The following is a 12,578-nucleotide window of genomic DNA, read 5'->3' on the forward strand; positions in this document are numbered from 1 at the left end:
CTCCGTGGTATAGTACCAATGAATTTCATGGAATTTCTAATATTAAGACATTGCAACAAATGTCCAACAAAATAATGTCCAATTTTAGACAAAAATCGTTGAAATCTTTTATTGCAACGATTAGCTCCTTGTACCCTTAGTAAGAATTAGGTTAAGTTTAGTTTAAGTTGGAAACATTGTAATTCCTACATGATTCAAATCAACCAGAGGAAACATCCTAACTGCCAGAGGCATTTGAAATGTATTACACCCGATTCTTTTTTTTACACAGGGGATGCGTTCCGTGTAAAAAATGTTTTCAGTTCAAAATTTGAAAATACGCGTAAAAAAAGTTTTATGATTTCTCGATGAATCATGCAAAATGGAGCAACTTTGCAAACATTTTGCATGTTTTTTTTTTAAACGGCCGTGTAAAAAAAATCCGTGTAAAAACAGAATCAGGTCTATTTCATTTAATTTATTTAGTTTACATCTAAACAGATAACACTGAATCAACAATTTGATGCCTCACGGTTCGAGGTCACATCTCTCCATCCTCTATTGCGCCCCACGCTCGCCAAGTCGTTTTGCACCTGGTCTGCCCACCTTGCTCGCTGTGCTTCACGCCGTCTCGTACCTGCCGGATCGGAAGCGACCACCATCTTTGCAAGGTTGCTGTCCGGCATTTTTGCAACATGCCCAATCCATCGTACCCTTCCGGCTTTAGCTACCTTCTGGAAACTTGGTTCGCCGTACACGCAGAGAAATCTTGCAAGATTGAAACAACTATTCCGATTGTTGCATCAAACAACATGGATATTTTTGTTTCAATCTTCAATGTTGTTATTTCAGCATGTTCACATGATTTATTCAATTGAGGCTTATTGTTGTTTCAATCATGCATCGCATGATTGGAACAATAATAATTTCGTTCTTTTGAAAACCATTTCATGATTTGTAAAAACTGTATAAACTGATCAACATATATCATCTCGTCTATAAGAAGTAAGCATGGTGCAGAGGTAAAGGGGACGCCCACAAGCATGTACTTTGTCTTTGACGCTTTCACCACCAGTCCAACTTTTGTTGCTCCGCGTTTCAGGCGGGTGTACAGTTCTGCCACCTTTGCAAATGTTCGGCCAACAATGTCCATGTCATCCGCGGAACAAATAAATTGACTGGATCTATTAAAAATCGTACCCCGGCTGTTACACCCGGATCTCCGCATGACACCTTCTAGCGCAATGTTGAACAACAGGCACGAAAGTCCATCACCTTGTCTCAGTTCCCGGCGCGATTCGAACAAACTGGAGTATTCGCCCGAAATCTTCACACCGCTTTGATCAGTCTGGTATGCTTCCCAGGGAAGCTGTTGTCGTCCATAATTTTCCATAGCTCAACGCGGTCTATACTGTCGTATGCCGCCTTGAAATCAATCAACAGATGGTGCGGGGACCTGGTATTCACGGCATTTTGGTGGGGGCTGGTTGGCTTCCATCGTCCGCTGAACTGACGTAGTCATCTCCTCCGTTGCCTCGACTTTCACTGCCTGTACTCTCAGCGCCATTCAAATGTTCTTCGTAGTACTGCTTCCACCTTTCGATCACCACACGTTCGCCCGTCAAGATGCTCCCATCCTTATCCCTGCACATTTTGGCTCGTAGCACGAAGCCTTTGCGGGATGCGTTGAGCTTCTGATAGATAGGCTGACCATACGTACCGTATTTAACGGGACAGTCCCGTTTTTTAGACCTTTTTGTGCTGTCCCGTCGTAATCTACATAATCCTCAATTTGTCCCGTTTTTTCATTGATCCTACATTGATCATACATAGAAAGTGTTTTTGCGTCTTTATTAGAGAGATTTACAGCCCTCGGCTGGCTCATCTCTCAACAAAGAAAGTGAACGAAACCCATAAAAAGTGTTAGATGTTATGCTTTTAAAAGAATGATATCTATAGAGCTTGCTAACGTCTTATCATCTTTCTCCTTTCAAGTACATAGACAGGATAGGAAACGTTTCCCGATGAAAACAAATCCTATCTTTGCTATGCGCTTGAGAGAGAAAGATGATTAGACGTCAGCAAGCCCAATGTCCTTTTTTTATTTTCCATTTTCCATTCATTTTCCATCTTAAGGTTTTTAACAGTTAATGATAACAGGTGCTTTTTGGGGAGATTTTTCATACCGTCCATGAGTGTTTCTGCTTATTTCAGAGGCATTGAAATGTCATCAGTGAATTGAGTGGATTAAAAAAAATTAGCAACATGGTAGGCAAGTATTTCCTGTTAATCAGGTCACGCTTCAACGTCAATAAAATGAAGCACAGGGACAGACATTCTAATTTTCGGATTAGGTTAATTTTCAATTATTCTTATTGAATCTTCCTGATTTTTTCTCCAAATCTGCTTTACCACATATCGTTCAATCATTTGATTCTTTCCGAATCATTCAAACTCTTTCTGAATAATTCTAAATATTTCGAGATCATCCACTGTAAGAAAACGACGGCATGAAAAAAATAATATATATAAATCAACTGAACAAAACCGAGTTTAGGGCAGTTTTAAACCGAGGGAAAATCGGTCGGATTGAAGGCTAGATTTAAGATCCCCACGTACTTTAAGGCTAGTTCACCCATCGACATCAGGAGCTTGTCTGCAAATTTCGCTCCCATGAGTGTGGACGAGGTTTATGGGACCCCGTTAGGAAAGATTAGAAATTCGGTCCGATTTAAAATACAATCCGGCAGAAAACTCCGAGATTCCGAGCTGTAAACCAAACTATAAATTGGCCAGAATTTTTTAACTTTTCGCGATGAAATTGCATGATCTCTCAAAAAAGCTCATGGGAACAAAATCAATGGACAAGATTCCCGAGGTGTGAGGCTACTTTTAGCGTCATTTGAATCAATTTCGATAAAAGATCATTTTTTAAATATTGAAAGATGTGTAATTTTCTGTTGCTTCGTGTTCTTGTCCGCGTCCCTTTGGAGAGTGAAATATTTTAGTATTTTTCACAACTAACACTAACTACAATAGTTATGATTCACTCTAAAATATTAAGACCATAAATTTAGAAATTTTCACAGCTCTTAAATTTTATCACAAGGTTTTTAAAAACATGTCCCGTTTTGCAAGCGCGCTTGTCCCGTTTTTTCACCGAAATGATGTGGTCAGCCTACTGATAGAACTTGCGTGTTTCTTGAGAACGGCACAGCTGTTCCATCTCATCGCACTCCGCTCACCCAAGAAAATTATTTAGCTCTTTTTTAGTGAAATGTTTTTACGTTATTTCTTGTCGGAAAAGCTTTCTTTATCTTTCTTTATTTGGAGCACGGAAAAGCCCTTTTAGGTAGAATTATTCATGAAATCTTCCTCAAACGGGCAGAAACCCTCCTCCTCTTTTATATCAATAGATAACAATATGTCTAAATGATGCATAATTTTGCTTAAACTTAACTTCCTAATTACTTTAAATAATACAAAAAAATGCATCAATAAAGCTACCTGACCTAATGTTTAATACTGTCGGATGTAGAGAGGAGTGTAGTGAGCCTTACACCGGAAAAGATGAAAATCAAATGCGTTAGAGCAACGATTGAAAGTGCGACACATACTAGTTAACGGCTCATTTTGCGCATAGCATAGTCAATTGAGAATGCAGAGCGGAGCTATCAATTCTCGAATGTAGAAGATCTGAAACGAGCAGTACCTTGGACACGTAACGACGAGAGACTTAATAGATTTAAACCAATGAGTCGGCAACGTGCCTCATTGCTGGGTAAATTATTTTGGGTCATTCCAAGGAAAACGACGTAGAACGAAGCGAACCAATTTGTGGTGTATTGCTTCGATTCGCATTATGCTGTTTTTGTAAAAAGGAGCCCAGACAACTGATATTCTAGTAATGACCCCACTCATGCACAGTAGAGCCATTTTAGACATTGGGTATTATTGTTATGCGAAAACAAAATCCGAGTGTTTTGAAGGCTTTCGAGGTAATGTAGGCGATGTTATCCTTGAAAATCAATTGAAAGTCTAATAACACACCCAGGCTTACAAAATCCTTAACAGGCACTCAGAAATGATTCATAATAAGCTACGGGCGGTGAAAGTGGTTTCATAAAAATCATTGCTGGAAATTTGAAAATTGCAACAAATTAAAAGAAAACATACAGATTTAGAGATAAACCTGTGAAACCCTAAAAACACTTTTTAATTGCAAACGCTTTTTTGCTTGAACGAAGACAACTTACAACTCGACAATTAATGCCACTCTTCTATTAGATTGATACACTGAAAACGACTACATCAGTTAGCAGTGGAAGCATAAAACCACCCTGTTATGTACCACCTTCTCATCTAGCACAGCCAATGTTTCCATTTATGTATACATTGCCCTATTCAGTATGAAACTCAAGGGGCTCCAGAATATCACTTTGCCTGGTGCCTCCGCATGAAATATGCAAAAGCTACACGTTTTTTCCTTCCATCGCTCACGACGTGCCACTCGAAGCGGCTTTTTCCTATAATTTTTCAGCATTTTCTTTCACACATTCCTGATGCTTGAAATCTTTGCACCCAAGAGCGAGGAATGTGTTGGGGCGCGACAACTACGAACAAAGCGTACAGTGAATGGGTCCAAAGCGTTTGTGGATCATTACCCCACGAGTGAGTGCTGAATACGGCTCGGTCAGGCCACCAAGCGTACAGCAAACCTCTCGAGCTATGAACAAAGCTCGCTGTTATATACCTACCAGTAGCGAGCGCAATACTCGACGGACGGCAATTACGTCCGTAGCATCGCCGCCGCAGCCGCCACCACCCGTCGTCGACAGTGATCAAGCTGTTTGAATGAGGCGAGTATATAGTGAAAAGTTCAAACTAGTGAAGCAAAGATACAGCCACGAACTCTTCAACACCACCGCCGCCGCCACTACCACCACCATCACCAACATCGATCGCCACCAAATCTAAAAGCACCGTCTGCCTTCATCAGGCTCGCCAACATAAACCAACACAAGCAGTTAGTACTTGTGACGATGCTGAATAGGCGATTCATGTACAAGAGGGGTGGAATACATAAGCGCACTGGAGGATGGGGTGTAGCTGGAAGGCAACGGCCGCTCGTCGGTACCGAGTCCGTAACAACGATGTGAATACGTATCCGTTACGGTTCTTGCGATGGATGCAAGAAAACTGAATGAATTCAATATGTTTTGCAGATAACAAAAATCAATTGCATCGACAGTTTTACTGGCGCAAAACGGATGGTCATTTATGACTCAAGAATATAATCAGCTGTCAAAATTCGGTATCAAGAGATACCACGGAGTTAACTTCAGCAAAGCTGTTGAAAATTTACCGGGCTATCCTGAAAAATATTGAACAGGTATGGTTATGGGTATAAAACGATGGGCTATCCCATCCAAACTATACTTGGGTTGTGCTCTGATTAAATATTTGAATCTGTAAGGCATCATTTTACATCTCTGTACCATTCAAGAGATATTGCAGATTTTGGATAATAGGATGCTCGAAACTATTCTTGAGTCCAGATTTTTTAAAGTTTATAAGGTCAACGGATTCACGGTGCTTCGTCCGTACTCATGACATTGAGTAGCTTCATATAGCATTATTACATTACTATAGACACTATACAGCATTCCCAGAACTTCTACAACACTACACATTATCCTTAAATTCAGGTTAGAGAGTTAGAGAGAAAAATAGAGAGACCAGAGAATTGAAGGACACCATTCAATAATTAAATTTTTCAGCAGCTGATAAGGATGGACCCGGAGAAGCTGGATACTAGTTCACACAGGCTGATTGTCAGAACCTGGGAAACATAACAGTGTAGTTGGAGTTGCTGCATCCAATAAAGCTTTCGGGTCGATGCGGATATTCAGATAAGCTCAAAGATGACCCCATACTATTTACGGCCGATTGGATCTACACAGCAAATAATTTTGAAAATTCAACGACGTGTAAAATTACAGCTTATCCTTATATATTATTGATTGAATTTTACAAGCAAGCACCGTTTAAATTTATTTCGATTCGAAAGAATAGTGAGATCGATTGAATGTTACAATTATTTCCATGCACCAAATATGTGCATAAAAATACATTTAAAATCACAACATATTTTTATCTGTGTAGGGCGTCTTATTGAAGGTATGTATGTATGTAGTTAGCCACCATCCTGGCTAGAGTCTTGCTCTATGCTGTTCCACTTGACAGTAAGGTTAAAGTAGGGCGTCTTATTGCAGGTCCTTAAAAAGGGGATCTGAGTGCGTAAAACGACTGGCCAACCAATTACTGTACATTGTTCTCAAATTTCTGTGAAAGGTTATCCTAAATTGAATACAGGGGAACATAGATACGACTCTCTGGCGGCATGGGCAGGATTTCGTCTGAGAAAATCATGTGTGAACCTAAGTATCGCGCTCTGTATAATCCAGGTGCATTTCAACGAATTCCAATTCGAATTACAGTACTAAGCTTTACGAACAGAGTCATAAATAACGGACATTTGTCTGAACCCATCTGGGTAGTCTTGCGGTAAGACAAGGATGTATCCTATCCGAGCAAAGTCGGGTGACAAAACAATAGCAAATTGATATTAAGCTCAGCTGTTGGAATTATATTGATAACAAAATAATGTCAATTATGATTTAAAAAAAAATGATAGCAAAACATGCTTTCAATATGCATTCCTCAGTAATTACAATGATAGCTACTTTACATCAAATTATGCTGTCGATTATCTAAAGGGAGTTATTTACGAAGAATCAAAGCAACCTACGAACAAAATCTGCTGTTTTTGTTATGAATTTGCTTGCAGTATGCTTTGACAGTGTAAAAATATGCCCTCATCTCTGTTGTGTTAACCGTTAATCCATTCCATACAGAACGAAATCGACTGGAGTAATAAATTAATTGACATCATGCCAGCAAATTTTGATTTCAATTTGTTTTCTAACTTTGCTCGGGTATCTCTGCTATACTGTCGCTAACCGCAAGTCGAGCACATCTGATTTTTTGGAAATTTTGAGTAATTATCATGTATCACTTTATTTTCACATGTACTATGCGTTATGCTATTCAACGCGAATTGTTGGTTGGTTGTTGAAAGGTTGAATTTGAAGATGAATGAAGATTGATGGATACCGTGCGGGACCGAAATCCGTACAGCACCGAAATCCGTCCACCTCATGAGATATCAATAAATTAAAGGAGGTTAAAGGTAATTAATGTAGGAATAATTAATCTTATCCTGTTCAGATACTTGACAGTAAGCTTCTAGGGCATAGAATTGGAAAAAAGGCTTTGAATATAAAACAACAAAAATCAAAAACAAATTTCCACCCACCAAACGCGGAGTTTGTGCCGCCATTTTGTTTTCGGGTAGAGCATATTTGCACCAAAAGTAACTGTGTTTTAATTGCTAATTGCAAATCATTACATAAGATAAGCGGAATACAAATGGAAGGGATCGCTTCTCAAGGTGCGTATCGAACTATCTACAGTGGTAGTTTAGTCAATCAGACTGTTTCAATTTAAATATTTAGTGAAGAAATAGCTGTACGGATTTTGATCCTTTGATTCGAAATCCGTCCACGGTGGACGGATTTCGAGTCAGGAGTAGTTGATTTAATTAATTATTTTATCAAGTTTTTCGGAGTTTTTAATGAGTAAATGTGAAACACTTCAAAAGTAGAAGCCTTCATGCGCCTGTGTCAATGACAAACGTTTTATTTTTTTTCAGCTTAAATCAGAATGAACTTAAGTGTACGGATTTCGATGCCCCACGTTAGTGGAATATACGTTGCACTAAGTACGCTATCCATCGTTTCATTTTTTTTTTCGTGTTGAAACTTGTACGCTACATATAGCAACTGTTCTTTCGAATATGTTTTGGATTATGATTATAAAGATTTTTTAAGGTGATGTTTACTTCCCATTTTACTTAATAAGCAATGAAATCATTCTAATTTCTCACCCAGATAATGAGTTGGATTTTAAACTGATTTACTTCAGGGATTTGATACCTTTACGCGTTGTTTGTCACCATTTACCCAATAAAAGTAAGACGCAATCAACCTATTTCCGAATGTTATTCATATGAGTCGCGATGCTATCCTTCAAAATCACAAGCGGGTTGCTCGGTGAGCGCATTTTTGAAATCTGAGAATGATTTTATTAATAGATTCACCAGTTAATAGAATTATTTACAATAAAAATGTTACTATTATTATTCTCAGCAGGTTCTCAATAGACTAACGCAAAATGAACTCCCCCAAGAAATTATGACGTTTGAGCGGGTTGCATAATGAACGCAAAATGAACTTTTGTTCGAGAATTCAAATGACAAAATCTATCGGGTGAGTGAATTCGATGAACCCCCTGCATAAGTCTATGAGAGTGAAAACTAATACGCGAGGAGAAGTGGATGAACGCTGTCATCAGAGGAAAAGTAGAATCACTGAAATTTAACACGGCAAGGTGTAGCCAATGGAATTGAAAATAATTTTAAAAATTACAAACAGAGATTTTTTTGAAAATGATTTATTAGGCGGGATTAGAAATTCAATTAAGATTAAAAGTAGTACCATCTCCGGAATCATTTCAAGAAAAACTTCATTGTCATTAACAATCAAATCAATATATGTATAATGTAGACAATAAAAACTCTAACCTCATGCTATAAATTATTTATAAACAAATTTTATTTTGAAATTTTGAAAATTATTTTGTAAGCTGCATTCCATACCTTGCTGTATTTTTTTTTTCATGATTCTACTTTTTCTTTTGATGACAGAATTCATTCTTCTCTTAGCGTATGATAGTCATGCTTACAGACACGTCCACGTGCCAAAACATGTGTGGGCCTTGGGACAAAATGACAAGTAGCAGACATTACGTAGCGGGATTCTTAAGAAGCATGAATTACATCCTGCAAGCTATTATCATGAACCACAGAAATTCAAAGTCACTTATTTCAAGAAATGATCATTAACTTTCAGAAATCCTCAGAAATTTATATGCATTGCAAATTATTTAGAAATCTTATGATCGTTCAAGAATGCTCTAAAGTTCCGGGTCTTATTTCGGACAAGATATGTGGAATTAGGGATGATTATGGTTTTACAATGGACTTCTAACAATTTATCTAAACTTAGAAAAATTTATAACTAAGACTTTTTATAAACTTGTTATTAATCATATTAGCAAATGTCAACAATCTTTATTTTCTACAGAAAGTCATATAGAATTTCAAACATTCTTTCGAGAATCCAGAAATATTTTAAAAAGAAATGTTTTAAAAGGAAATGTTTAATAACCTTAAGGAAAATCATAAAACCATCAAATAAGGATGTTATGGATCATTTAGTAATCTGTGTTTGATCATTTAATAGTTTGTCTATAACTCGCTTCAAAGGCTTAATTTTAAAATGTGTTGTATGGTGGACTTCTAGTGTAATGGTTTTTCTTCAACTCTGCCTAACAAGTCGATGTTCGAATTCCACTATTGAAGGAGTTAAAATGCTAGTTGCTGTACTCATACTAAATGATAACAAAATATCCAATCATTTAGTATAAGTTACTGTTACTAACGCTGTAGCTCTGTAAATAGTGAAATTTAAACAACGAACTGTTAGGCAGAGTTGTAGATAAAACTTGGCGCTAGAAGACCACCATTGAGATGAAAAGTAATCGCAAGTCAGTCACATTGCGATTTCCAACACGGCAAGTGAGTTTTTCACTTTGTAGCCACTATGCTCCATTAAATATTCAAACAATCTTTGGTGTGTGACGTTAAGAGCTGATCAAAATTACTTATACACGATTTTTGAGGAGAAAAATTTCTCATTTGTACGTTTTTCCAGATAAGCTCGACTTGCGGTTAGCGGCAGTATAGTTCCTCATCGATCAAATCATGGTGTGTACCTGGGTGGTGCGGATAGAAACGATTTGGTTGTCAAACTGAAGCCAAAATTTTCTATTGTGCCGGAGCCAAACATTGAAGATTGTGGTTATGTTCGTTTTAGATCTTATATTGAGAAGTATTGTTATTATTTGGGGAAAAAATAAAAATAAACTTAGTTTGAGTTTTGTATTCTTTGTTACAAATATATTCACATTATATTTCGAGTTGAAAATTAATAGGAATACAACTAAAAAGCACTCGTTACGAGATTTCACAGCTTCAGATTCACACTCAGCAGCTGATTGGAGCAAGAATGTATGAAAAGCATCGTAAAGTCATGTAGAGTCTCGCGCATTTGTGCGCCTTCATGCAGCATGGAAAGAGAAATTCGAAGAGCGGGAAATGTTTGACAGCCGAGTAACTGCAAAATAATTTTGCTTATGGGATTGATTTCAAAATATCCCGCTACTCGCTTGAGAGCAGAAAAGCGGCTCTATCCGCAGCTCCCAGGTCAGTAGCTGTGCAGGTTAACCAACATCCTACAAGATTTGAATCCGAACAACGTTACACTTTACCAAGCGGGGTGGCCCTCCTTCTCCAAGCGGCGAGGCCCGAATAATCAGGCTATAGACATCCCTATCTAACTCCCTTAGCCTAAAAATAGCCACCATGTCCCGGGCACAGTGTGCAGATAGACCGCTGTCAGTTGCATGAGATGTCAACAATCGTCAACAACACCAATGATTGTAGCTTGATAATTGAAAATATCCACAACAATAAAAGAGCAGGATTTATTTTTAAAATCTGCTCAAGCTTTTCACGGTGAAACAAAAGACAAATTGTTGTTCTCCATGTAATTAAAATCAAAATTGATCATGTAGATAAGTTTTGAATCAATTTAACTCATTAGCCATATTTAATGAATATTCCCGATTAAAGTTGCATATTGAAGAAAGCTGAATTTGGATGTTTTACGATGTTAAGCTTTTTTAGATTTGACGTACGTTGCTCGGCGTTGCTGTTGGTGTTGGCTAGGCTAAACATGAGCTCTTAGCATAGGCCTGCGAATAATACATATTAGGTAGGCGTGATTTGTTCGTGGATGACAGGCTTATAGCCTATTCAGATTGGGCTATTTATGACTTTGTTAAGTGAGAGGGTATCCAATTATTACGAGGTGTTCAGACTACAGCAAGATAATATATCTTGACGTTTCCATGTTTCCTCATTTGCACGCTAATACAGGGTTGAATTCAAGGAGAGTTTTAAAATTTAATTTGCGAAATCAAGCATTTGTGTGGCGACAATCGAACATTTTTTTCTGAACAAAGTTTCTACGAAAAAAAAATAAAAAAAATATGAAAAGGGAATTTCGAAGAATATTTGAAGCTCTTATTAAGGATAATGAGCGAAGCTACATTCATTAGTTAGGTGCGCCGTTCTTCGGGGAAGCAGACTATTCCTCAATTTATTTTTAAGTTTAAAAGTATTTTGATTCTGTGCTTTGATCGAACGGAGATTTGAAAGAAAAATTTAGATACTTTTGGGAATTCTCACAAATAAATAAAAAAAGGACGATTGGACCAATTTTCAAGAAATATTATCGAACTAAAATGTATTTCCACCAGTATCTCCATGTATGAAGGGCAACTCAGCAATTTAATTTTTTTTTCAAAAATGGAAACTGAACCATTGCGTTCTACTCGACAATCAATGATACAGCTTCTAACAAAATCGAATCGTGTGAATGTGATATAATTTAAACTGGATTTTGGATGAATTAATGCATTACCAATCCATGTTTTATTTAAGGTTATTCTACTTTATATATACATCCCATTCAAATCGTACAGTTGTCCCACGTGAAAAATGTTGAAATCCAAAGTATATTAAGCCATTCAAGGAGCAGAATTGAAACAATTTATGAAATCATGTTTATTCATCAAATATATTCGTTTTACAACCATTCCTACGTTTTAAATTGTCTTCCGCATTGGCCCTTGAAATTTGAAAATTTATTCGATTTGTTCTATTAAATCTAGGTTTAAGTTAAATACTTTATGTTAATTCTAGAGAGCATCTGTTTTTTAAACAATTCATGTTGAAGATGTGGAGAATAAATAATTATCATCATTATTTTTCATCATATAAAATGCTTTCCACAAAACCATCACAATCCGAGTTATTCTTCAGCGCTCAGAAGATTTCCATCTAACATTCATTCGACCCTGCTGCGACAGAAAGAGCATGACTGTCAACTACAAAACGAAATGAAAACAGAGAGAATTTTCTCTCTGGCAAAGAGAGCGTGACGCTTGTCAGTTTTGTTTTGTTGAATTTCTCCCTGCATTCCAGTTAGAACGAAAGCTCTCTCGTAATAATTGTTCGTAATAAATTCTTTGTGCCTCTTTTTAGCGGGTATCTTTTGACAGCGCAAAATGTATGGAATATTACGTAAATAATGACATCATAAAGCGTATTTACCCTGAAACGCCAATTATTATGTCATTAATGGCGTAATCTGAATAGGCTATTACTTCCCCCTGGAAGAAAGGCTTCGGAGTACCATTCCGCGGGAGACTGCAAAGGTTATGCATCGTTGGCCGTTGTCGTTCGATACGGTATGCAGACTATCCGGCCCGGTCTTTACATTTCCTCCCTG

Source organism: Armigeres subalbatus, chromosome 2, assembly GCF_024139115.2.
Source record: "Armigeres subalbatus isolate Guangzhou_Male chromosome 2, GZ_Asu_2, whole genome shotgun sequence".
In the NCBI taxonomy this organism is placed as follows: Eukaryota; Metazoa; Arthropoda; class Insecta; order Diptera; family Culicidae; genus Armigeres; species Armigeres subalbatus.